Source organism: Coregonus lavaretus, assembly GCF_964263955.1.
Source record: "Coregonus lavaretus genome assembly, chromosome: 34".
Lineage (NCBI taxonomy): Eukaryota > Metazoa > Chordata > Actinopteri > Salmoniformes > Salmonidae > Coregonus > Coregonus lavaretus.
Genome location: NC_140021.1, coordinates 9,269,965 through 9,296,747, shown reverse-complemented (window position 1 = coordinate 9,296,747; position 26,783 = coordinate 9,269,965). Strand labels below are relative to the sequence as shown.

The 26,783-nt window shown below is 45.1% G+C and overlaps 1 pseudogene across 1 annotated transcript; it reads left to right on the top strand.

The window, feature by feature from the left end:
- Nucleotides 1-9,324: 9,324 nt before the first annotated feature.
- On the top strand, nt 9,325-26,051 carry LOC311109263 (ankyrin repeat and SAM domain-containing protein 6-like; annotated as a pseudogene). The gene is made up of 14 exons: nt 9,325-9,353; nt 11,314-11,582; nt 14,523-14,567; nt 20,290-20,493; nt 20,666-20,772; nt 21,012-21,163; nt 21,273-21,502; nt 21,943-21,992; nt 22,302-22,500; nt 22,629-22,800; nt 24,714-24,919; nt 25,041-25,439; nt 25,596-25,692; nt 25,869-26,051. The product of its transcript is annotated as an ankyrin repeat and SAM domain-containing protein 6-like (transcript).
- Nucleotides 26,052-26,783: the final 732 nt, after the last annotated feature.

The following is a 26,783-nucleotide window of genomic DNA, read 5'->3' as shown; positions in this document are numbered from 1 at the left end:
CAATGCACGGGCGCAACCCTCCATCTTTCTTTTTCACAAAAAAGAAGCTCGAGGAGGCGGGAGAAGTGGAGGGCCGAATGTATCCCTGTCTCAAAGATTCGGCTATGTAAGTCTCCATAGCTTTTCTCTCCTCTTGAGACAAAGGATACACATGGCTCCGTGGGAGCGCTGCTCCTGCCTGGAGATCAATCGCACAATCCCCCTGTCTATGAGGAGGCAACTGCGTCGCCCTAGTCTTACTAAACACGAGAGCTAAATCCCGATATTCAGGCGGAATGTGCAGTGCGGGCACTTGGTTTGGACTTTCCACCGAAGTCGCCCCCACGGAAACACCCAGACATCGCCCCTCGCACTGAGCAGACCACCCATCGAGAGCCCTCTGTTGCCACGAAATAGCAGGGTTATGGGTGCTTAACCAGGGGATTCCCAGCACCACTGGGTACGCAGGAGAGTCGATCAGATACAGCTGTATAGTCTCTTCATGACCCCCCTGCGCACACATCCTAAGTGGCGCTGTGATCTCCCTAATCAACCCCGACCCCAACGGGTGGCTATCTAAGGCATGAACGGGAAAAGGTTTGTCAACAGGTAGGAGAGGGATCCCTAAATCTACACAAAACTTCCGATCAACAAAATTCCCAGCTGCGCCTGAATCTACTAGCGCCTTATGCTGGGAATGAGGTGCAACCTGTGGAAAACACACAGGTATACAAAAGTGCGCAACAGAAAGCTCTGGGTAAGTGGGACGTCTACTCACCTGGGAGGCCCCCCCAGTGCGTGGCCTGTTGTCTTCCCCCCCGGAGAACCCTCCCCAGCACCTGGCCACAGTGTGCCCTCCACGACCGCACTTGGTGCAGGAGACAGGCCCCCTCGGGCTCCTCCTCCTCCTTTCTCTAGCGCCGGCACCCCCGAGCTCCATAGGGCTCGGCTCGGAGGTGCCGGAGGGCGGAATGGACGGACCCCCCTCGGGACGTCAACGGGTGGCCAGCAGGGTGTCCAGACGGATGGACATATCGACCAACTGGTCGAAGGTAAGATGGGTATCCCTGCAGGCCAACTCACGTTGAACGTCCTCCCGTAGGCTACATCGAAAATGGTCGATGAGGGCCCGTTCATTCCACCCTGCGTCCGCCGCTAGAGTCCGGAACTCTAAAGCAAACGCCTGTGCGCTCCTCCTCCCCTGTCTCAAGTGGACTAGACGCTCCCCCGCCGCTTTGCCCTCAGGTGGATGGTCGAACACGGCCTTGAAGCGACGGGAGAACTCGGCGTAGGAAATGGTGTTGGTGTCCATCTTCCTCCACTCGGCGTTAGCCCACTCCAACGCCTTGCCCGTGAGACAGGAAATGAGGGCGGAAACGCTCTCGTGTCCCGAGGGCACCGGGTGTACAGTGGCCAGGTAGAGCTCCACCTGCAGGAGGAACCCCTGACACCCGGCAGCTGTTCCGTCATACGCCCTCGGGAGCGAGAGCCGAATCACCCTGGGTTCCGGACCTGGGACTGGTGGACCGGCCGATGGGGTTGGCAGGGTAGGTGGAGGAGTGGGTACCCCGCTGGCCTCCTATCGGTGCAAGGTGTTGATGACGTCCTGTAGAGCGGTCCCCAGTTGTCGTATCTGGTCATCTTGGCCGCGGACATGCTCCTCGAGCGACTCAGGCGTAACTGCAGATCCTGCTGATTCCATTCTGGTGTGTGATTCTGTCAAGGGGTGCTGAAGGTGGGTGTGGTGCATGAATCAAGCGCAGGACGCAGAAGCTCAGTCCAAAAGACTTTAGTGCAATAATCACGTAGAAAATAAGCACAATAAGCCCGAAGGCGAAATCACGGCGCACACAGGCGTCAAACAAACGGCGCACTAACATGTGCGAAAACCCTCTCCAAAACACTGGAGGGAAGTACGTAGCTCCAACACGAAAACAGAAGAGCAATCACACACAAAGACAAACACAACCAACGAGAACTAAATAGGACACTAACGAGGACTAACAAGACACAGGTGTACAACATAAAGACAAAACCAAACGAACATGAAACATCGATCGGTGGCAGCTAGTACTCCGGGGACGACGACCGCCAAAGCCTGCCCGAACCAGGAGGAGGAGCAGCCTCGGCCGAAACCGTGACAGTAAAACGGTGAGTGAACATTCTCCCAACGTCATATGTCAATGTAGGTCAAATCAAGTAGAAATTATGCATTTCTGTCAATACAGAAGACAGATTAATGGTTACAGTGTATGGAATGGGATTCAATTCAAAACCTGTACTAGATGTAACATTAGAAGGTATGTTTTGTCAAGCCTAGGGGGCAGGAGAGAGGATAGGGATGGGCTAGAGCAGGTGGTAGGGGAGGGTGTGTAGATAATATCTCAAATACTCCAACTGTAGAATAATTTTATAATGCCTTATTCCCCACTATAACAGCTATCTGAGCTGTGTTTTTCACTGTAGATCCAGAAGGTTGTTTCTTTCCTCTTGAATTGTGTTGACCGGTACAGAGGTTTGTGGGAGCAAACACAGTGCATGCACCATATCATTAACATGCTTTTGTAATTCCCTGGCCAGAAATAAAAGCATTTATTTTGCCAACAACCGACTGTCTGTGACTAAAATAGGGCTACAAGTCACACTGTTCAGAGTGGATGTCATTATACACTCTCAGAAAAAAGGGTTCAAAAAAGGGTTATTCGGCTGTCCCCATAGGAGAACCCTTTTTGAGTTCCAGATAGAACCATTTTTGGTTCCCGGTAGAACCCTTTTGGGTTCTATGTAGAACCGTCTGTGGAAAGGGTTCTACATGGAACCCAAAATAGTTTTACCTGGAACCAAAAAGGTTCTAATTGGAACCAAAAAGGGTTCTTGAAAGGGTTATCCTATGGGGACAGCCAAATAACCCTTTTAGGTTCTAAATAGCACCTTTTTTTGTGTACCAAAGACCTTGGAATAACTACAAGATAGGGGTGGTAGGATGATGCAGTACTATGATTCTGGTCAAGGGTTTAATATAATCTGACTAATCTGATAGATTAGTTTTGTTGTGGTGCAGTTCAGTTGGTAGTTTATCACTCCTCTAGTGATTGCATCTCTGCCACTATGGAGCCAGAGTGCTATGAAATGACAACATTATCTGTGATTCAGTAAGTAGTCTACCTATCGACCCTTGGGTGTGTGTGATTACAACACATTGGCAAACATATGTGTTTATTTAGTTTATAGTAGCCTACTGTAGTAGTGGATTTTACTCTGCAACAGAGTGGGGAATGCTATTACAACATACTGTATGTAGACCAAATAAGAGGATCATACCATTACATCTGTGAACAGATTATGTAATAGAATGTATCAATGTGCATTAGGTTTAAAGGTTTATATAGATTTTCCTGTGTGTAGGTTTGTGTGTGTACGCGTGTGCATGTAATTACACAGTAAATAGCCCGAAACAGGGTGTAGTGACAGAGGTGATGACTGACACCACTGTCTACAGCATCCACAGGGTTTTCATTTGGACTTTGTTATGACAGCCACTGGTCCATGTTTGCATTGGTTATCGGTATGCAACTGTCTGTCATCCTGTTCTACTATTGTATGTCCATCTGTCAGTACAAGGGTCTTATGTGTCCTCCAAATAATGCCGTGCTGGTGCTACCCTAGTGCAGCCAAGACTGACAGCTCTAAAAAGCATGGTATACTGTATTGTGTCTAACTGTCTGATTGACAGTGACATTAGGTAAACTGTGGATGATATACAGAAATGATTGTGACTGGGTCCTGCTGGTCAGTACCATCTTTATACTGATTCAACCTTGTTTCCAGTGTCACGAACCGGCTCAAGTTCGTAACAAAAGGGAGACACGTGGAGACAAGGAATACCCAAAATATATATTTATTAGCTAAAGTAAACTAAATCAAATAACAATGGTGTGTGTAATCAGTAATCAGTAGTGTAAGTGAGTGTTTGCATGCATAAATGTAATAATGCAAAGTGTTGAAAGGTGCCAAAGCAAACAACCAAAAAGCCACAAAAATACCACAACCAAAATCAGTCAAAGTATCTGCCTGGAGAGAGTCTCCTCAATGAATGTGGAAGAGGTCCATTTATGCTGGGACACACCCGGCCCAGGTGTTTCCCATGTAGCTGACGACCCTCCCAACTCCGCCCACCGGCATCCTAATAAGGAAACAAGAGCAAAGAGAGAATACGGCAGACAGAGTGGGAGGGTCGTCACACCAGTAAGACAGTATTTTATAACTTCTGTATTCTCACCCTGAGGGCAAAATAACAGCCATAAAAATCATACCAGCCATGAAAAAAGAAAAAAACACAAGATAATATTCCAAATAAAAGCAAATCACATTTTATTGGTCACGTACACATATTTTGCAGATGTTATAGCAAAATGCTTATGTTCCTAGCTCCAACATGCAGTAATACCTAATAATACAAAACAATACACGCAAATCCCCAAAATATAAAGAAAGGAATTAAGAAATGTATAAATATTAGAACAGGGGTGTCAAACGTCCGGCCCGCGGGCCGGATCAGGCCCGCAAACGGGTTTAATCCGGCCCGCGAGATGATTTTGTAAAGTATAAAAATGAGCTGCAATTTTTCAATAAAATAAACTGCTGTTCCAATTGTGTCCACTCGATGGCGCAATAGCAATTGTGTTAAGCAAGCAAACTGTTTATACAGGGGCAGAGCAAATAGGTCAAGCAAGTGCAGCCAGTCCGGATGAGCTACTTTGTTTTGCCCGCAATATTTATTACGGCTTCTACTTTTAACATTATGTGCTTTGGCACCCTCATTGCCCCAATATGTCTCTGTCAAAAAAGAGAAAAGTGGACGCAGAGTGTTCCAAGAAAAATTGTCATCCTTCTATTTATTCACGGAATTGAATGGGAAAGCTGTATGTTTGGTGTGTTCACAGCATGTTGCAGTGCTGAAAGAATATAACCTTCGTCGCCACTATGTGAGTCTTCATGCCGACAAATATGACAACTTTCAAGGACAGCGGAGAAGAGAGAAGGTGAATGAACTGTTGGTGGGTCTGAAGAAACTGCAGTCTGTGTTTACTCACAGCCGAGACATCAGTGACGCTGCAGTGAAAGCTAGCTACCTCATTGCTAATGAAATCGCAGTGGCTTCAAAACCATTTAGTGAGGGTGAATTTGTAAAAACATGCATGATGAAGGCAGCAGAGATTGTGTGCCCTGAAAAGCACCAGGCTTTTGCAAATATCAGCCTGACAAGAAACACAGTTGCAGACAGGATTTCCGATCTTTCAGTGGATTTGGACAGCCAGTTGAAGCAAAAAGTAAAGTCATTTATTGCGTTTTCGGTTGCAATTGATGAAAGCACGGACATTACAGATGTTGCACAACTGGCCATTTTCATCCGCGGAGTTGATGACACATTGACCGTCACCGAGGAGTTCGTGGAGTTGGTGCCCATGACAGATACAACGACAGCAGCTGATATTTTCACTGCACTCGTCGGCGCGCTGGACAGGGTCGGAGTGGACTGGTCCCGCGCTGTCAGCCTGGCTACAGATGGTGCGCCCTCAATTATCGGGAAAAAAGCAGGCGTTGTGACAAAGTTCAGAGAGAAAGTGCAATCTGCAAATGGAGGACGTGATTTTTGGACTTTTCACTGTATTTTGCACCAGGAGGCTTTGTGTTGCAAGTCATTAAAGATGGATAACGTCATGAATAAAACAAAGCTGCGCTCAAGGCTCACGCACAAGCACTTGAATCACATCCGGAAGTTGGCTGCCACTCAGGATGTGACGCCTGATATTGATGCGCTGGTGAAAGCTAAAAGATGCCAGGTATCAGGAGTCAAATAAACTATGCAACCCCACTTAAAGTGCTGCATGAGACACCCTGATATAGTTCTGTGATCTGTGATATACTTCTGTGAATCACTGAGGCATTGTGTGTTTGTGTGTTGTTTGTCCTCAGAATTTCAAATAACTTGAGGTGTTTTATGATTAATAGTGATGTTGTGCTTTTGGACACACTGTCCTCAGGCTCCAGCTTTATGTTTATATGTTTTTATGTTGATGTGCTATTGTTTTTAATTGATTTTATTTTATTTGTATATTTAACCTATTCTTGACTCTGTGGTTCTTGCACTTATTTGGGGAACAGGATTTCAGTATTTGTATCTACATTTCTGCCTGAGAAATGACACCCTGATATAGTTCTGTGATCTGTGAAACAGTTATGTGAATCACTGAGGCATTGTGTGTTTGTGTGTTCTTTTTCTTTAGAATTTTCAAATAATATTATGATTAATAGTGATGTTGTGCTTGTACTATTTTGGACACACTGTCCTCAGGCTCCAGCTTTATGTTTTATGTTGATAGTATTAAAACAAAGAAAACAATCTGAAGTTGTTGTTTTTAAGTTATATATACCATGATTTTACCGGTCCGGCCCACTTGGGAATAGATTTTCCTCCATGTGGCCCCTGAGCTAAAATGAGTTTGACACCCCTGCTCTAGCCCATACAATGGTTTTAATTGATGAGGGGGAGTGAACAGGTATACACTAAAGGAGAAGGGTAGAGAATCTGACTGCAGTTAGTATTGTGTGTATATTCTGGATTTTGCTCTGCACAGTATTCATAACAGCTCACAGGTCCATAATGAGGGTATGCATGTTTATAGTGCATTTCACAGGAGGTTGGTGGCATCTTAATTGGGGAGGATGGGCTCGTGGTAATGGCTGGAGCAGAACTGGTGGAATGGTATCAAATACATCAAACACATGGTTTCTATGTGTTTGATGCCATTCCATTAGCTCTGTTCCAGCCATTATTATGAGCCGTTCTCCCCTCAGCAGCCTCCACTGGACTGCATTTATAAAAGACAATTGTCAATTAAATTAACAACCAGAAGTCCAATTTATAAAAAGCAATATAAAACAATAGTGCCATACAAAAAAAATGTCCAGTGTTCTCTCATTTAGAAGCCTAGAGAACAGTAGGCCTACAGTGGGGAGAACAAGTATTTGATACACTGCCGATTTTGCAGGTTTTCCTACTTACAAAGCATGTAGAGGTCTGTAATTTTTATCATAGGTACACTTCAACTGTGAGAGACGGAATCTAAAACAAAAATCCAGAAAATCACATTGTATGATTTTTAAGTAATTAATTTGCTTTTTATTGTATGACATAAGTATTTGATCACCTACCAACCAGTAAGAATTCCGGCTCTCACAGACCTGTTCTTTAAGAAGCCCTCCTGTTCTCCACTCATTACCTGTATTAACTGCACCTGTTTGAACTCGTTACCTGTATAAAAGACACCTGTCCACAAACTCAATCAAACAGACTCCAACCTCTCCACAATGGCCAAGACCAGAGAGCTGTGTAAGGACATCAGGGATAGAATTGTAGACCTGCACAAGGCTGGGGTGGGCTACAGGACAATGGGCAAGCAGTTTGGTGAGAAGGCAACAACTGTTGGCGCAATTATTTGAAAATGGAAGAAGTTCAAGATGACGGTCAATCACCCTCGGTCTGGGGCTCCATGCAAGATCTCACCTAGTGGGGCATCAATGATCATGAGGAAGGTGAGAGATCAGCCCAGAACTACACGGCAGGACCTGGTCAATGACCTGAAGAGAGCTGGGACCACAGTCTCAAAGAAAACCATTAATAACACACTACGCCGTCATGGAATAAATCCTGCAGCGCACGCAAGGTCCCCCTGCTCAAGCCAGTGCATGTCCAGGCCCGTCTGAAGTTTGCCAATGACCATCTGGATGATCCAGAGGAGGAATGGGAGAAGGTCATGTGGTCTGATGAGACAAAAATAGAGCTTTTTGGTCTAAACTCCACTCGCCATGTTTGGAGGAAGAAGAAGGATGAGTACAACCCCAAGAACACCATCCCAACAGTGAAGCATGGAGGTGGAAACGTCATTCTTTGGGGATGCTTTTCTGCAAAGGGGACAGGACGACTGCACCGTATTGAGGGGAGGATGGATGGGGCCATGTATCGCGAGATTTTGGCCAACAACCTCCTTCCCTCAGTAAGAGCATTGAAGATGGGTTGTGGCTGGGTCTTCCAGCATGACAACGACCCGAAACACACAGCCAGGGCAACTAAGGAGTGGCTCCGTAAGAAGCATCTCAAGGTCCTGGAGTGGCCTAGCCAGTCTCCAGACTTGAACCCAATAGAAAATCTTTGGAGGGAGCTGAAAGTCCGTATTGCCCAGCGACAGCCCCGAAACCTGAAGGATCTGGAGAAGGTCTGTATGGAGGAGTGGGCCAAAATCCCTGCTGCAGTGTGTGCAAACCTGGTCAAGACCTACAGGAAACGTATGATCTCTGTAATTGCAAACAAAGGTTTCTGTACCAAATATTAAGTTCTGCTTTTCTGATGTATCAAATACTTATGTCATGCAATAAAATGCAAATTAATTACTTAAAAATCATACAATGTGATTTTCTGGATTTTTGTTTTAGATTCCGTCTCTCACAGTTGAAGTGTACATATGATAAAAAATTACAGACCTCTACATGCTTTGTAAGTAGGAAAACCTGCAATATCGGCAGTGTATCAAATACTTGTTCTCCCCACTGTATATCCAAAATCCCATGTCATGCCTAATGAATATTAAAGTTGACCATTAAAATATGAATATTAAGTTGCTATACTACAAATTAATGTGATAGATTGTAATTACTGCAATGTTGGTTAGAGCTTGCGAGTTAAGCATTTAATTGTACTTGCTGGGCTGATTGGCTGCCAGGCTGGGTGGTCCGAAAAAAGACCACTATTATGTTTTATGCATCTTGCACACGCGCAGAATGGCAACAGGGAACGAAGAGATTTCCAGAGGTTGAGACGGGATAGATAGTAACACTGGTTGCTATATTATTTACATATTTTTATAATATTTGTGATAGTACAAACCAAACCTGCGTATTACTCGAGTGAACTTTACACTTGTTAGTGCGTCATGCTTTTGAAAGATGGGCCACCGATAGACATTGGAGAAAAGTTTTAGAACACCACAACTGGAACTCAAACTAACCTTGGAGATTAATTTAGGTGTTCCGGGAAACGTTTCGTGCTAGTGATGAAGGAGACTACGAAACTGCTCGAGGGATTCATGATACCGGGGCGAAAGAGTTCGGGAGACAAAGCAGACTGCGGTCAGAAGTGGGGTCAGAATGCAATGTTGTGGACATCACCCGGAATCTCGCTGGTGCCAGCGCAACACGGCGTTGCAGTTCGCCTCGGCGAGTGGACATGAGAATCTGGTCCGATTTCTACTGCGATAGGGGGCTTCGGTGGACAGCCGTAACAACTATGGCTGGACGCCTCTCATGCAGGCTACAAGGTGTGGTCGCTACCAGTTTATGTGCTCATTGGTCAATAACTTATACAGATGTTAAATGGGTGTGTCCCCGATTAAAATTATATAATTATAATATTATATTACAATATAAAACAATCCTTACTAGCAGGGGTGAGTTTCCCAAAAACATAAAGGTAATCTTTAACGGTAAGAGCCATATGCTCTCCTGGAAAAGGCTATATGGACACCACTGACCTGCAAAGCGATATTTAATTTCATAATTGGTTAGTCAGGTAAGGGTCCGTTTTTAGATTTTGGTTAGTTGTTGAGCAGGTCAGGAGTGTCCTTATAGCCTCTCTGCTCTCATCATTAAGGCAAATGTTGGGAAATGTCAAAGGTAAAATATAGTAAACATGATTGACATTTTGTAATCCAGATGCATGCTCAAATAAGGAATATAGCCAATACAGTGTATAAACATGCATTAATGTATGTATGTGTATTGTTTTTAAGAAAGGGTCTGTAGAAGCAATGAGAATAGAATGGTTCAGAACTTTTGTAAACATCACAGTACGGTTGAAATATATATGGCAAATAGAAATCCTATATGGACGGTGTTAAGAGATAGATGGGAGGTATTGAATAGAGTTGAAGGATGGGACTAATAACAAATAACAACAAATAATAACAAAGATAGCTAATAATGTAAGCATACTGTGTCCATAATAAGTATATAGGTTGTATGTTGGGAGCTTTTGGGAAAGAGCACAGTTAGAAAGATATGGCATATAGAAGCAAACCGGATGGACATCATGAAAATGATCGGAGAGGTTGAGAGTAGAAGAAGTTCAGGAGCAAAAAAATACATTATATATATATATATATATATATATATATATATATATATATATATATATATATATATATATATATATATATATATATAATAGAATTATTGTAAAATTAACTGTGTCCATAAGGTGTAGATAGTAAGTATAGACCGGAAGTAGAGGCCTGGGCATTGTTGTTCACTAATTTACTCCAAGTAGGGAAAGGATGGCGGGGTTGAAAAGTAATAAAGGGGAGTATATATATAAAAAACATGGGGGATTGGAAGTGATGCAGACAATTACATTGATAGAAGATACAATCTATCTGCAATATTAAGCTGATCCACCCCCCCCCCCAAAAAAAAAAAAAAATATAGAAAAAAAGAAAGGGTCTGCCACCAATATAATGAGATTAGGGAAACAGGCCTCATATGGAAAAGCGCCCATGGCCTTTTGGAGTAAACCACATGGACGTTGAAAGATAAGGTAGAGTGGCACTAAAATAAGTTAATAATTTGCCCTAAGGGGAGGGACTGTATATGCTATGTAACATGATTATGTATGTGTGTGTGTATAAAGGGAGCTCTAAGCCAGAGAGAGACAGCCGCTCCATGGAACTGCTTGGCTTCTGTTATTAGATAATAAAAGTCTCATTTCTGGATTCACAGGCTCCAGTTTCTTGAGAGATATTTTTGAGTTGACTACTTTTGAGTCAAATATATTTACGACAAAGGCTATATGGACACCACTGACCTGCAAACCGATATTTAATTTCATAATTGGTTAGTCAGGTAAGGGTCCGTTTTTAGATTTTGGTTAGTTGTTGAGCAGGTCAGGAGTGTCCTTATAGCCTCTCTGCTCTCACCTGTGTACTATGTGAGCAATGACCCCATGTGAGAGTTCCCCTAGTCTACAAAACAGGAAGCATTAAGAGCATCGTTTGTCCATTGCCTACCTCTTACTACAGAATGTTTTTGGAAATCTCTGGAAAGTTCCATGATAATATGTGCCATTTAGCAGACACTTTTATCCAAAGCGACTTACAGTCATGCGTGCATACATTTTTACATACGGGTGGCCCTGGGAATCAAACCCACAACCCTGGTGTTGCAAGCGCCATGCTCTACCAACTGAGCTACAGAGGATCATGACATTGTCTTGTTGTCCAACAGGTTTGGCCATCTAAATGTGGCCCACATCCGACTGGAGAACGGGGCAGAGATGAACGGCAGGAACCGGATGGGGGCCAGTGATCTGACCGTGGCGGCCAGGGGCGGCCACACCCACGTGGCCAAGCTCCTCCTGGAGAGTGGCACCTTCGTCGACGACTACGACCACCTGGCGCTCGCCGAGGGCATCGCCAACGGCAACAACAACAATCGCATCGGCTGCTTTGGCGGGGGCGAGGATATGACGGCGCTCCTAGCTGCCTCACAGCATGGCCATTCGCTTGCTCTATCATTAAGCTTACTTGGAACAGACCCCCTGTATAACACCTTTAGGCTAGGTTTCAATTTGTTTAGGAAATGTTATTGTTAGCAGGGCTTGATACTGATTCAGGGTTCTGTGTCCTGCTGAAGAAACATTCAGGAGAACACTGGAATAATCTTGAAATGCAGTCAGTGGTCACACCTTGGCTGTCTAAAAGAAACAGTCATCGTTACAGAGTTTCCCCTTTAGACACCTGTTCTCTTTGATGTGCCTCTTGTGTTTGGATTTTAAACCTACCCTTGAAAACATCTGAGCTCTGCATTTCTTTGACAAATTGTTATTATAGCAGGGCTGTGTTCAGCAACGGGCAACTAACTGAACATTGCAAAGGGGTGAGCTATCTGAAGCTGAAGCTTCCAAGAATTTGTTCAATCAGTTACCTATTCTAATGATCATGATGACTCAGTAAACCCTGGATTGCTGATTCAATGTAAAGGCCAATGAGAGGCTTTGGAGCCACTGGCCGCCATATTGGCACTCCCCGAAAGTAGCAGTGCTTCATGGGAAAGAATGGAATTCTACAGTATTTCAGGACAACATTACATGTATTTATTTGTTGTAGTGGGGACAGTAACATCAGTAGTCTCCAGAAATAAATAAAGGTCCAATGCAGCTGAAAACGAGCTGTTGTTGGCAGAGAGGTTTGGAACTCTATTTCTTATTGGTCTAACTAATGGTGATGTCACCAGGCAGGCCAAAACCATCCCACCAAAACAGGCAGAAATTTCAGGCGGTCTTTTCAAACAGCTCTTACACTAAAAGGGCATTATCATAATTTTCACATTTTCTCAGTATTATTCCAACCACATAGTGTGGAAATATATATAAAACACAGGAAAATCACGTTTTCGACTGCATGCAATCCTTTAAGAAATATGTTTTTATATTCAATTCACTTAATATAATTTAAAAGTATGCATTATGAGTCTGTAATAGAATAAACATGTCAAAAACAAATATAGTCATTAATAAATGCATTTCTATACCTTCCAAAATATTTTTTACAATGGAGGAGTACCAAAATGGCTGTGCGGTGGCTTCAAAACAAATCAAATCAAATCAAATCAAATGTTATTGGTCACATGCGCCGAATACAACAGGTGCAGACATTACAGTGAAATGCTTACTTACAGCCCTTAACCAACAGTGCATTTATTTTTAACAAAAATTAAAAAAATAAAACAACAACAAAAAAAGTGTTGAGAAAAAAAAGAGCAGAAGTAAAATAAAGTAACAGTAGGGAGGCTATATATACAGGGGGGTACCGTTGCAGAGTCAATGTGCGGGGGCACCGGCTAGTTGAGGTAGTTGAGGTAATATGTACATGTGGGTAGAGTTAAAGTGACTATGCATAAATAATTAACAGAGTAGCAGCAGCGTAAAAAGGATGGGGTGGGGGGGCAGTGCAAATAGTCCGGGTAGCCATGATTAGCTGTTCAGGAGTCTTATGGCTTGGGGGTAGAAGCTGTTGAGAAGTCTTTTGGACCTAGACTTGGCACTCCGGTACCGCTTGCCGTGCGGTAGCAGAGAGAACAGTCTATGACTAGGGTGGCTGGAGTCTTTGACAATTTTGAGGGCCTTCCTCTGACACCGCCTGGTATAGAGGTCCTGGATGGCAGGAAGCTTGGCCCCAGTGATGTACTGGGCCGTACGCACTACCCTCTGTAGTGCCTTGCGGTCGGAGGCCAAGCAGTTGCCATACCAGGCGGTGATGCAACCAGTCAGGATGCTCTCAATGGTGCAGCTGTAGAATTTTTTGAGGATCTGAGGACCCATGCCAAACCTTTTCAGTCTCCTGAGGGGGAATAGGCTTTGTCGTGCCCTCTTCACGACTGTCTTGGTGTGTTTGGACCATGATAGTTCGTTGGTGATGTGGACACCAAGGAACTTGAAGCTCTCAACCTGTTCCACTACAGCCCCGTCGATGAGAATGGGGGCGTGCCCCCGGTCAGTCATTTAGGGTTAATACATGTCATTGGTCCTAACCTAAACAATTTAATAAAATATTTTCTGCATGCATTTTCCCAATTGTTTTGCAGTTCAATTGATGCCAAGTCACTGCTCACGTAGTGTCCATATCACCCCTGCATTCTTAATACATACATTATTGGTGTGGTATACTGTACATCTAAGCACAATAACCTTAACTACAATTCAGTACAAAATTAGGACCAGTCACGTGTGTTTTGAGTTCCCTCATCTGTCTCCCTGGCTAGCAGTCATGTGATTGTGGTCCACTCTCCTGATGGTTTTGGACTGAGCTTTGTTAAAGACATGCTCTGATACTTTGGAGACTAATAAAGTATTTTTGAGGGGGGTCTGGATGTTTCAATGTGTAGTTCATACATGAATAATCTATGAGCAGAATGACTGTCTTACCTCAATTAGCCATGAAGGCGACTGTTTTCTTGAATCGGTGCAGCGCCATTTTCCCTACATTTCCCCCCACGTGGGCCAGCCCCCTAGCAATTCAACTTCGAGCCCCTCATATTTGAGTGACAGCTAGCAAGAGGCTTTCCCAGCGTTATCCAATGAGGTTGAAGGAGGGCCCAATGTCTCAGGGGACACAGCAGAGAGAGAGAGAGAGCGATGACGTGGTGCACATTTCGGGGACCACTTTTGGCTCGTGAGTGCTACTTTCAGAACTACTGGCTAAAAAGTATACAAACGTAGCGGAGAATCTCTTTAACTTTAGCCTGTACATCTCTCCAGTATTTCTCCACTGAGGGTTCCCTGCCTTATTTTGTTACCCAATGTGACTGGGTTCAGCAATGGGGTAGTGTGTGGTGGTGGTGGGTAACGTAGTTCATTGTGACCATGTAGGATTGTTGCTTCACCAGGTTTTCAGTCCTTTGTACATTCATCTTCTGTCCTTTTAACCCCCTCATAGATGACGAGAAGAGGAGACCAGATGTCTTCAGTGCCTTGAAGTTAGGTGACGCAGACACATATTAAACAAACCGAGGTTTGCCTTGTGAGAGGACGTATTGCATTGTAAGGGAAAAGCTGTCGTATTGAGTTATGTCTGCAAGAGTTGGCATAACACTACCATGCGTGTACAATAGGTAAACCAACCATGAATGTAGGTAAACCAAGAAGTGATTCTCAAACATCCCTGAAGTAGGGTCTATGTGATTTTATGAGAATCTAACATGGCATGTGCACTGGGCAGTCTTACATGGTTGCTCAATGCAGTCTGGCGTAAGTGCTAAACCCTGGAAGGGAAGATTGTGTGGGGTCTGCAAGGGCTGAAAACATTTTAAACTTTTGGGTGGAGACCAGAGACCTTTTTTTCAATAAGATTGTCTGTAGCTGAAATTTAGTGGTCTGTGGTAATCCTGTGTGTCAAATCAAATCAATGTGTATTGGTCACATACATGTGACACATATCCTCTGGTCCTCTGTAGCTCAATTGGTAGAGCATGGCGCTTGTAACGCCAGGGTAGTGGGTTCGATCCCCACGACCACCCATATGTAAAAATGTATGCACACGTGACTGTAAGTCGCTTTGGATAAAAGCGTCTGCTAAATGGCATATTATTATATCTTGTGTGCGTTGTTGTGTGCGTGTTCATAAACATATCTCTGTGTGTGTTTATGTGTGTACAGTCGTGGTCAAAAGTTTTGAGAATGACACAAGTATTGGTCTTCACAAAGTTTGCTGCTTCAGTGTTATGAGATAATTTTGTCAGATGTTACTATGGTATACTGAAGTATAATTACAAGCCTTCCATAAGTGTCAAAGGCTTTTATTGACAATTACATTAAGTTTATGCAAAGAGTCAATATTTGCAGTGTTGACCCTTCTTTTTCAAGACCTCTGCAATCCGCCCTGGCATGCTGTCAATTAACTTCTGGGCCACATCCTGACTGATGATAGCTCATTCTTGCATAATCAATGCTTGGAATTTGTCAGAATTTGTGGGTTTTTGTTTGTCCACCCGCCTCTTGAGGATCGACCACAAGTTCTCAATGGGATTAAGGTCTGGGGAGTTTCCCGGCCATGGACCCAAAATGTCGATGTTTTGTTCCCCGAGCCACTTAGTTATCACTTTTGCCTTATGGCAAGGTGCTCCATCATGCTGGAAAAGGCATTGGTCGTCACCAAACTGTTCTTGGATGGTTGGGAGAAGTTGCTCTCTGAGGATGTGTTGGTACCATTCTTTATTCATGGCTGTGTTCTTAGGCAAAATTGTGAGTGAGCCCACTCCCTTGGCTGAGAAGCAACCCCACACATGAATGGTCTCAGGATGCTTTACTGTTGGCATGACACAGGACTGATGGTAGCGCTCACCTTGTCTTCTCCGGACAAGCTTTTTTCCAGATGCCCCAAACAATCGGAAAGGGGATTCATCAGAGAAAATGACTTTACCCCAGTCCTCAGCAGTCCAATCCCTGTACCGTTTGCAGAATATCAGTGTGTCCCTGATGTTTTTCCTGGAGAGAAGTGGCTTCCTCGCTGCCCTTCTTGACACCAGGCCATCCTCCAAAAGTCTTCCCCTCACTGTGCGTGCAGATGCACTCACACCTGCCTGCTGCCATTTCTGAGCAAGCTCTGCACTGGTGGTGCCCCGATCCCGCAGCTGAATCAACTTTAGGAGACAGACCTGGCGCTTGCTGGACTTTCTTGGGCACCCTAACGCCTTCTTCACAACAATTGAACCTCTCTCCTTTAAGTTTACATTTTTTTACATTTTAGTCATTTAGCAGACGCTCTTATCCAGAGCGACTTACAGGAGCAATTAGGGTTAAGTGCCTTGCTCAAGGGCACATTTACGTCATTTAGCAGACGCTCTTATCCAGAGCGACTCACAAATTGGTGCATTCACCCTATAGCCAGTGGGATAACCACTTTACAATTATTATTTTTTTTGGGGTGGGGGGGGGGGTAGAAGGATTACTTTATCCTATCCCAGGTATTCCTTAAAGAGGTGGGGTTTCAAATGTCTCCGGAAGGTGGTGAGTGACTCCGCTGTCCTGGCGTCGTGAGGGAGCTTGTTCCACCATTGGGGTGCCAGAGCAGCGAACAGTTTTGACTGGGCTGAGCGGGAACTATGCTTCCGCAGAGGAAGGGGAGCCAGCAGGCCAGAGGTGGATGAACGCAATGCCCTCGTTTGGGTGTAGGGACTGATCAGAGCCCGAAGGTACAGAGGTGCCGTTCCCCTCACTGCTCCATAGGCAAGCACCATGGTCTTGTAACGGATGCGAGCTTCAACTGGAAGCCAGTGGAGTGTGCGGAGGAGGGGGGTGACGTGAGAGAACTTGGGAAGGTTGAACACCAGACGGGCTGCGGCGTTCTGGATGAGTTGTAGGGGTTTAATGGCACAGGCAGGGAGGCCAGCCAACAGCGAGTTGCAGTAATCCAGACGGGAGATGACAAGTGCCTGGATTAGGACCTGTGCCGCTTCCTGTGTAAGGCAGGGTCGTACTCTCCGAATGTTGTAGAGCATGAACCTGCAGGAGCGGGTCACCGCCTTGATGTTAGCGGAGAACGACAGGGTGTTGTCCAGGGTCACGCCAAGGCTCTTCGCACTCTGGGAGGAGGACACAACGGAGTTGTCAACCGTGATGGCGAGATCATGGAACGGGCAGTCCTTCCCCGGGAGGAAGAGCAGCTCCGTCTTGCCAGGGTTCAGCTTGAGGTGGTGATCCGTCATCCATACTGATATGTCTGCCAGACATGCAGAGATGCGATTCGCCACCTGGTTATCAGAAGGGGGAAAGGAGAAGATTAGTTGTGTATCGTCAGCGTAGCAATGATAGGAGAGGCCATGTGAGGATATGACAGAGCCAAGTGACTTGGTGTATAGGGAGAAAAGGAGAGGGCCTAGAACTGAGCCCTGGGGGACACCAGTGGTGAGAGCACGTGGTGCGGAGACAGCTTCTCGCCACGCCACTTGGTAGGAGCGACCGGTCAGGTAGGACGCAATCCAGGAGTGAGCCGCGCCGGAGATGCCCAGCTCGGAGAGGGTGGAGAGGAGGATCTGATGGTTCACAGTATCAAAGGCAGCAGACAGGTCTAGAAGGACAAGAGCAGAGGAGAGAGAGTTAGCTTTAGCAGTGCGGAGAGCCTCCGTGACACAGAGAAGAGCAGTCTCAGTTGAATGACCAGTCCTGAAACCTGACTGGTTTGGATCAAGAAGGTCATTCTGAGAGAGATAGCAAGAGAGTTGGCTAAAGACGGCACGCTCAATAGTTTTGGAAAGAAAAGAAAGAAGGGATACTGGTCTGTAGTTGTTGACATCAGTGGGATCGAGTGTTGGTTTTTTGAGAAGGGGAGCAACTCTCGCTCTCTTGTAGACGGAAGGGACATGGCCAGTGGTCAAGGATGAGTTGATCAGCGAGGTGAGGTAGGGGAGAAGGTCACTGGAGATGGTCTGGAGAAGAGAGGAGGGGATGGGGTCAAGCGGGCAGGTTGTTGGGCGGCCTGCAGTCACAAGTCGCAGGATTTTATCTGGAGAGAGAGGGGAGAAAGAAGTCAAAGCATAGGGTAGGGCAGTGTGAGTAGGACCAGCAGTGTCATTAGACTTAACAAACGAGGATCGGATGTCGTCAACCTTCTTTTCAAAGTGGTTGACGAAGTCATCCACAGAGAGAGAGGAGGAGGGGGAGGGGGGGGGGGGGGGGGGATTCAGGAGGGAGGAAAATGTGGCAAAGAGCTTCCTAGGGTTAGAGGCAGATGCTTGGAATTTAGAGTGGTAGAAAGTGGCCTTAGCAGCAGAAACAGATTAAGAAAATGTAGAGAGGAGGGAGTGAAAAGATGCCAGGTCGGCAGGGAGTTCTTGATGATCCGATAAATGGTTGATTTAGGTGCAATCTTACTAGCAGCAATATCCTTGCCTATGAAGCCCTTTTTGTGCAAAGCAATGATGACGGCACGTGTTTCCTTGCAGGTAACCATGGTTAACAGAGGAAGAACAATGATTTCAAGCACCACCCTCCTTTTAAAGCTTCCAGTCTGTTATTCTAACTCAATCAGCATGACAGAGTGATCTCCAGCCTTGTCCTCGTCAACACTCTCACCTGTGTTAACGAGAGAATCACTGACATGATGTCAGCTGGTCCTTTTGTGGCATGGCTGAAATGCAGTGGAAATGTTTTTTTGGGATTAAGTTCATTTTCATGGTAAAGAGGGAGTTTGCAATTAATTGCAATTCATCTGATCACTCTTCATGACATTCTGGAGTATATGCAAATTGCCATCATCAAAACTGAGGCAGCAGACTTTGTGAAAATTAGTATTTGTGTCATTCTCAAAACCTTTGACCACGACTGTATGTTTTTTTTATTTTATTTTAATTTTTTGTGGGTAGATCAGCTTTAATATTGCAGATAGATTGTAACTTCCATCAATGTAATTGTCTGCATCACTTCCAATCCCCCATGTTTTTTTCTCTCGCAAATATATATATATATATATATATATATATATATATATATATATATATATATATATATATATATATATATATATATATATATATATATATATATACACACGCATACATACATATACATATATATATACATACATACACATACATACATATACACACATACATATATATACATACACATACATACACATGTACATATCCTTTAAAAAAAGATATATTTCCCTTTATTACTTTCCAACCCCACCACCCCTTCCCTAATTGGAGTAAACTAGTGAACAACAATGCTTAGGCCTCTACTTCCAGCTTATACATACTATATACATTTTATGGACACAGTCAATTTTACAATAATTATATTTTGTTTGTTTTTACTCCTGAACTTCCTCTACCCTCAACCTCTCCGATCATTTTCATGATGTCCATCCGGTTTGCTTCTATATGCCATATCTTTCTAACTGTGCTCTTTCACAAAATGCTTACATTATTAGTTATCTTGTTGTTATTAGTTGTTAGATGTTATTAGTCCCATCCTTCAACTCCATTCAACACCACCCATCTATCTCTTAACACCATCCATATTGGATTCCTATTTGCCATATATTTTTCAACTGTACTGTGATGTTTTACAAAAGTTCTGAACCTTTCTATTCTCATTGTTTCTACAGATTGTAAATTGAAAGTAAACATTTTTGCTAAAAGTATTATTATATTATTGATCGATTGACTATGACTTTTCAGATCACCCAGTAATGCTATCTGCAGGGTTAGCTCCAGGTAAATATTAAAATCCTTTAGCCATTCCTGGACCTGTGTCCAAAAACAAGCCACAAATGGACAGTACCAAAACAAATGATCTAATGATTCTGTCTCTTCGCAGGAAAATCTGCAGAGCTGGGATGATCCCCCATATAAATAACATTCTATTGGTAGCAATAATTTTATATAGTAATTTAAATTGAAAAATTATACGTTTTGAATCCGGCGTCGTTTTGCGTATCAGTTCATAAACACTATGCCATGGAATCGGTACGTCAGAAATCTCTTCCCAACTATTTTGCAATCTATATGGGACGGCTGTCAATCCTTTGGTCCTGAAATGAAACTGGTATACTTTTTTATTTATCACAGTTTTCTTTAACCAATTCTGTTTTTTAATGCAGGGCCGACAGACAAGTTCCTTACTTTTTCCCCCTTCCACTTGTGTGTATGTGTTTGCACGTGTGTGTGTATGTTTTGTATGTGTTTTACTGTGTATCCCAGGCAACTCCCAACTGGTGAAGGAGATCTTGGAGGAGGACCCGTCCCAGGTGAACATGACCAACCCAGGCGGGGCGTCTCCCCTAATGATCGCAGCTGTCAGCGGGCAGCTGGAAGTGGTGCAGCTCCTGGTTGAGAAGAGCACCGACGTGGACAAACAAGATGGAGTACACGTCTGGACGGCCTCATGCAGGCCACGTACCATGGGTAAAGACCTATGACATGTGGCAGCCATTTTGGTTATACTTTCTTGTACGACACAGACACCTTCACAAACACACAAAGGCTAAAACACTCATACAGTCAAGTTGCATGAACTTTGCTTTTTAAAAGTGGGCTTTTTATCTGAGCTTTTCTTCTTTCGTACCTGTGCTCATAGGAATAAAGATGTGGTGAAGTATCTGCTCAATCAGGATGCAGATGTCAACCTGCGAGCCAAGAATGGATACACGGCCTTTGACCTGGTCATGCTGCTGAATGACCCAGGTAAAACCATGACATAACCTGCCTCTGCTTCTGGGTGTATTACTGGTGTAGATAGTCAGTGTGAAGTGTTATAATGCATTTGTACTGTGAGGGACTTACCTGAATTTGTCCAATAGAAATTGCAAAACATTTTCTGTTTGGAGTTAACGGTTTCCTTTGCAAAACGTTTTGGACTAATGATTACATCCCCGGTAAACCCAATGCACCCCAGTCACGCTCAGCCATTTGCTTCCCCACAGACACTGAGCTCGTGAGGCTGTTGGCGTCCGTCTGCATGCAGGTGGACAAAGACAAGGGAAAACACCGGGGCAGGACTCCCCTCACTGGCTCCAAGAGCAGGCAGTCTCTCAACAACGTCCCCGTACCACCTGATGACAGAGGAGGACTTAAGGTTAGGCACTGTTAAGACCAGAGCCAAATTAATCAGATTGCGAGCCGCATGTTGTGTACTCTCTGTTTATTATCACATGACACATGACTACTGTCTCCTTCCTGTCCAGTCGTGGTGGAACAGTATGTCTAACAGGTTCCGGAGGCTCAAGCTGACCCACACTCTTAAGGCACTGGCTGTCCTCCAACCGCCTGGCCCCCTTCCCCGATGACCCCGAAGCCTCTCTGGACGCCACCATGAAGGCTGAGAGGAAGTGTGCCACCCCCAACGGAGCGCCCCCTGCAGCACTGGGGAGTACTGACATCAGCACAGCGTGGACAGCCAAGAGCAAAGACAGTGGTGACACATGACAAACAAATGACACATGACTGACAAATGACAGACAATCTTCCAAAGTAGTTGTTTTAGTTTTGAAAGCTGCATATTTGTAAATACAGTTTAGTCAGTTTAGAACCACCATGCCAACACTCTAGTCTTGTAAGACGCTGTCCTGCTGATTGTACATGGATTGTTTTTGGGAAATGGCAATTGAACAAAAGTAGTAGCGTAAACGTCTGTGAGTGGCATTTCCTAGAAACCATCTTGATTCCTTGATGTTTTGGGGTGGTTAATTTTTCACAATGGCCATATTCTTACTGAGAGATTTAGTTGAAACATACTGTTTTGTGGTCAGTGGTTGAAACAGTTGGGCCTTGGATAAAGGAACATGTGAGAATGTCAAGTATGGTACTAGACTACCTATTTATTTATTTGAAAGTGAATTTGTATCTGTTTCATAGGTCTTGGCAGGACGGGAATGGAGAAGGATGACTTTTTAATAACCACAATGGTAGGATTCTTTACATTTTAAGTGGTTTTGAATTAAAATTCCTTGACCTTAAGCCCTGTGGCTACATTTCATTGAAACTTCAGTTTCACTCTTTGGCATGCATTAAAAGGTTTCAAGCTGGCCGAATAACATTGTAGAGTCCTGTGGCAAACTGCTACACATTGTGGATATTATTGAGAGAAAACTGAACACTGATATGCTCTGTCCGGACTGGGGACCATAGCCTATTTACTGTGCATGCTACTGCATATACTGTATACTGCAATGCTGGTGTGATTGAATTGATTAAAACTTCTACTAAACTTCCAGCTGAGAAACGGGGCGCCCCTGACCCGTCTGCCCAATGATAAGCTGAAGGCAGTGATCCCACCCTTCCTGCCCCCGTCGGACTTTGAGCCGTGGAACTCTGACCGCTCTCGAGTCATCAAAGAGGGCAAGAGTGACCTCTGTGCCCATGCCACAGAGGCCCTGCAAAGCCAACTTCAACAGCAGGGGCAACTCTGACATCGTGAGTCACGAGTTGTCGATGATTTTCTGAAAAAACAATTTTCACTGTATGAAATTGAAAACCCCTGATAGATCGTTCCTGATTTTGGAGGGAAGAAAAGTATTATTTAATTTCATGCTGTGTCACAGAACCCTATCAGTCGTGTGGTGAGCAGGTCTATCAAGTTCCCCAGCATCACCAAGGGCCCCTCGTCCACCTTCCCCTCCAACTCAGGCAACTACCACTCCCCCAACTCTTCGGGGGGCTCCAACGGTGTGGCAGGGCTCAACCGCCACGGGCCAGACTCACACAACCGCTCGGGTACAAGTACATATGCATACATGCGCTAGGCTACACACACACACACACACACACACACACACACACACACACACACACACACACACACATCCCCTACTTTCAGACTTTATATGCATACATGTGCTAGGCTACACACACACACACACACACACACACACACACACACACACACACACACACACACACACATCCCCTACTTTCAGACTTTTCATCAATGAGATTTGGGCAGACACAGCTAATGCTAGTGCAATTCAACGGCACAGACACGAGACGTATATGGACATATTCAATCTCTCCCTATCCCAGTCTGCTGTCCCCACATGCTTCAAGATGGCCACCATTGTTCCTGTACCCAAGAAAGCAAAGGTAACTGAACTAAACGCGTAGCACTCACCTCTGTCATCATGAAGTGCTTTGAGAGACTAGTCAAGGATCATATCACCTCTACCTTACCTGCCACCCTAGACCCACTTCAATTTGCTTACCGCCCCAATAGATCCACAGACGATGCAATCGCCATCACTCTACACACTGCCCTATCCCATCTGGACAAGAGGAATACCTATGTAAGAATGCTGTTCATTGACTATAGCTCAGCATTCAACACCATAATACCCTCCAAGCTCATCATTAAGCTCGAGGCCCTGGGTCTGAACCCCACCCTGTGCAACTGGGTCCTGGAATTCCTGACGGGCCACCCCAGGTGGTGAAGGTAGGAAACAACACCTCCACTTCGCTGATCCTCAACACTGGGGCACCACAAGGGTGCGTGCTCAGCCCACTCCTGTACCCCCTGTTCACCCATGGCTGCATGGCCAAGCACACCTCCAACTCAATCATCAAGTTTGCAGACGACACAACAGTAGTAGGCTTGATTACCAACAATGACGAGACAGCCTACAGGGAGGAGGTGAGGGCTCTGGGAGTGTGGTGCCAGGAAAATAACCTCTCACTCAACATCAACAAAACAAAGGAGCTGATCGTGGACTTCAGGAAACAGCAGAGGGAGCACCCCCCTATCCACATCAACTGGACTGCAGTGGAGAAGGTGGAAAGCTTCAAGTTCCTTGGCGTACACATCACTGACAAACTGAAATGGACCACCCACACAGACAGTGTGGTGAAGAAGGCGCAACAGAGCCTCTCCAACCTCAGGAGGCTAAAGAAATTTGGCTTGGCACCTAAAACCCTCACAAACTTTTACAGATGCACAGTTGAGAGGATCCTGTCTGGCTGTATCACCGCCTGGTATAGCAACTGCACCGCCCGCAACCGCAAGGCTCTCCAGAGTGTGGTGCTGTCTGCACAACGCATTACCGGGGGCAATCTACCCGCCCTCCAGGACACCTACAGCACCCGATGTCACAGGAAGGCCAAAAAGATAATCAAGGACATCAATCACCCGAGCCACTGCCTGTTCACCCCGCTATCATCCAGAAGACGAGGTCAGTACAGGTGCATCAAAGCTGGGACTGAGAGACTGAAAAACAGGTTCTATCTCAAGGCCATCAGACTGTTAAACAGCCATCACTAGCACATTAGAGGCTGCTACCTATAGACATAGACTAGAAATCACTGGCCACTTTAATAATGTTTACAAATCTTGCACTACTCATATCTGTATATACTGTATTTGATACTATTCTACTGTATCTTAGTCCATGCCACTCTGACATCGCTTGTCCATATGTATATATATTCTTAATTCATTCCTTACTTAGATTTGTGTGTATTGGGTATATGTTGTGAAATTGTTAGATATTACTTGTTAGATATTACTGCACTGTCGGAGCTAGAAACACAAGCATTTTGCTACACCCTCAATAACATCTGCTAAACAAGTGTATGTGACCAATAACATTTGATTTGATTTGCTGCTTCTCATGCGCTGTGTTTCCTCTCTTTCCCCACAGGGGGCAGTGCAGAGAGCGTCCTGTCTCAAATCGCTGCCCAGAGGAAGAGAGCTGCAGGCCTGCTGGATCCTAAGGCCCAGGCAGCAGAGGTGCCAAGCCACACCCCTGTGCCTGTGGCTGCTCCTGCCCCCGCTGTGCCTGACATCAGCCTCCCAGACATCCACAGCACCCCCAGCCTAGTGGCCAACGATGTCCACTCCAGACGGGTCAGACATAACATATACCAGCCTTATTATAAGACATTATAAAGGCTCATGCATGCTTACAACATGTCTGTATTACTAGCAAAACATGATGAAGTGATAAACACATCTATTTTCTGTGCAGAAGATTGACCTGAAGAAGAGACCCCAGTCTGGGAACTCCTCCACCTCCAAGAGCACCTCTCCATCCCTGACCCCATCTCCAACCCCCACCCCCAAGCCTCCCCCGGGGGACTCCCTGTCCTCCGCCTCCTCCCACCCACGCTCCAAGAGCAGTGGAGGCTCCAGCAGTGGCACCATCACCGACGAGGTTGAGCTTGGGCATCTGTGGTTGGTATGAATACTTTAAAAACACACCCTGACCCTAACCCTGATATCATCCACTCACTCAGTCAATCCACTACAGGGGGATATGGAGGCTTTCCTTTCTCTAACAGATGGAGATTTAAAGGAACTGGGGATTAAGTCGGATGGCCCGAGACAACAAATACTGGCAGCCATTTCTGAACTCAATGCTGGGAAGGTGAGTTTTTTATATTTACTACCCCCCCTCTATGTGTTCCCTGCCTATCTATTTGTTTGATTTCTATCTTGTTGTGTTTAGTTACCAAAGAGGGTTCACCTTGATACATCCAATGAAAATATATTAAATTATTATTCACCTGAATTGTTGCTGCAGGGGAGAGAGAGGCAGATTTTGCAGGAGACCATCCACAACTTTCAGTCCTCCTTTGGCAGCAGTGCCAGCAACCCCAGACCACCAGGACATCCACGCTGTGAGTGTTACAACATCATACACCCCTAACCAGGATGCAGGACACATGGTGTCTTAATCCAATATTACACATGTTAAGATCCCATCTATAAACCTATGTCTCCATCACTTCCTTAAGTTGCTTTCACAGCCTGACTGTAATTAGTAGGCATGTATGATAATCATTCTGTTCTGTAGCTCCTACAGGCTGGGTCCGACACCAGGTGCGCACCTCTAACAAGAGGTAACAGGCACGACACTGTGATGGAAGACCAAACGTATAGGAGGTCAGAGTTGACCCTATAGCCCAGGTGTGAGGAGACTCTCCTGGGCGCCAGCGTTCCAGAACACTGCCAGTGGGGGAGAACGCTGCAGCAAAGAACCCCCTGAAGGGACCCCATGACCCAGGGTTGGGGTCACGACTGGGAGGCGCCCTGCTGCTTACCGACAGAGCACAAGGTGATGTGCAGCTGTCCTTTATTGCCATTGCAACAGGGCTGTCATGCCAGCGGCTGACATAGGGGAGATACAGTAGAGGGAGTGAGCGGTTACTAGGAGAGAAAATACCTAGTCATGTCTTAATGGATGTGGGAGATGAAAGCCTTTAGGCTGAGATTGAGACTGTTGCGACAAGCACTAATGAAGTATGAGAGAGTGAGTACTGAGTGAGAACGGACCTTCAGGCCCAGTTTCCTAGACACAGATTACGCATAGTCTTGTACTAAAAAGTACAGAAAATTGAGAATCTCCATTAAACATTTACATTTCAGGCATTTAGCAGACGCTCTGGGATTTACAGTATTGAGTGCATATATTTTCATACTTTTTTCCCCCCATACCAGTCTTCCATGGGAATCGAACCCACAACCCTGACAGCGCCATGCTCTACCAACTGAGCCACACGAAACATACTTCTAAACCAGGACTAGTCTTGATCTGTTACATTTACATTTAAGTAATTTAGCAGACACTCTTATCCAGAGCGATTAACAGGAGCAATTAGGGTTAAGTGCCTTGCTCAAGGGCACATCGATAGATTTTTCACCTAGTTGGTTCAGGGATTAGAACCAGCGACCTTTCGGTTACTGGCACAACGCTAAGCTACCTGCCGCC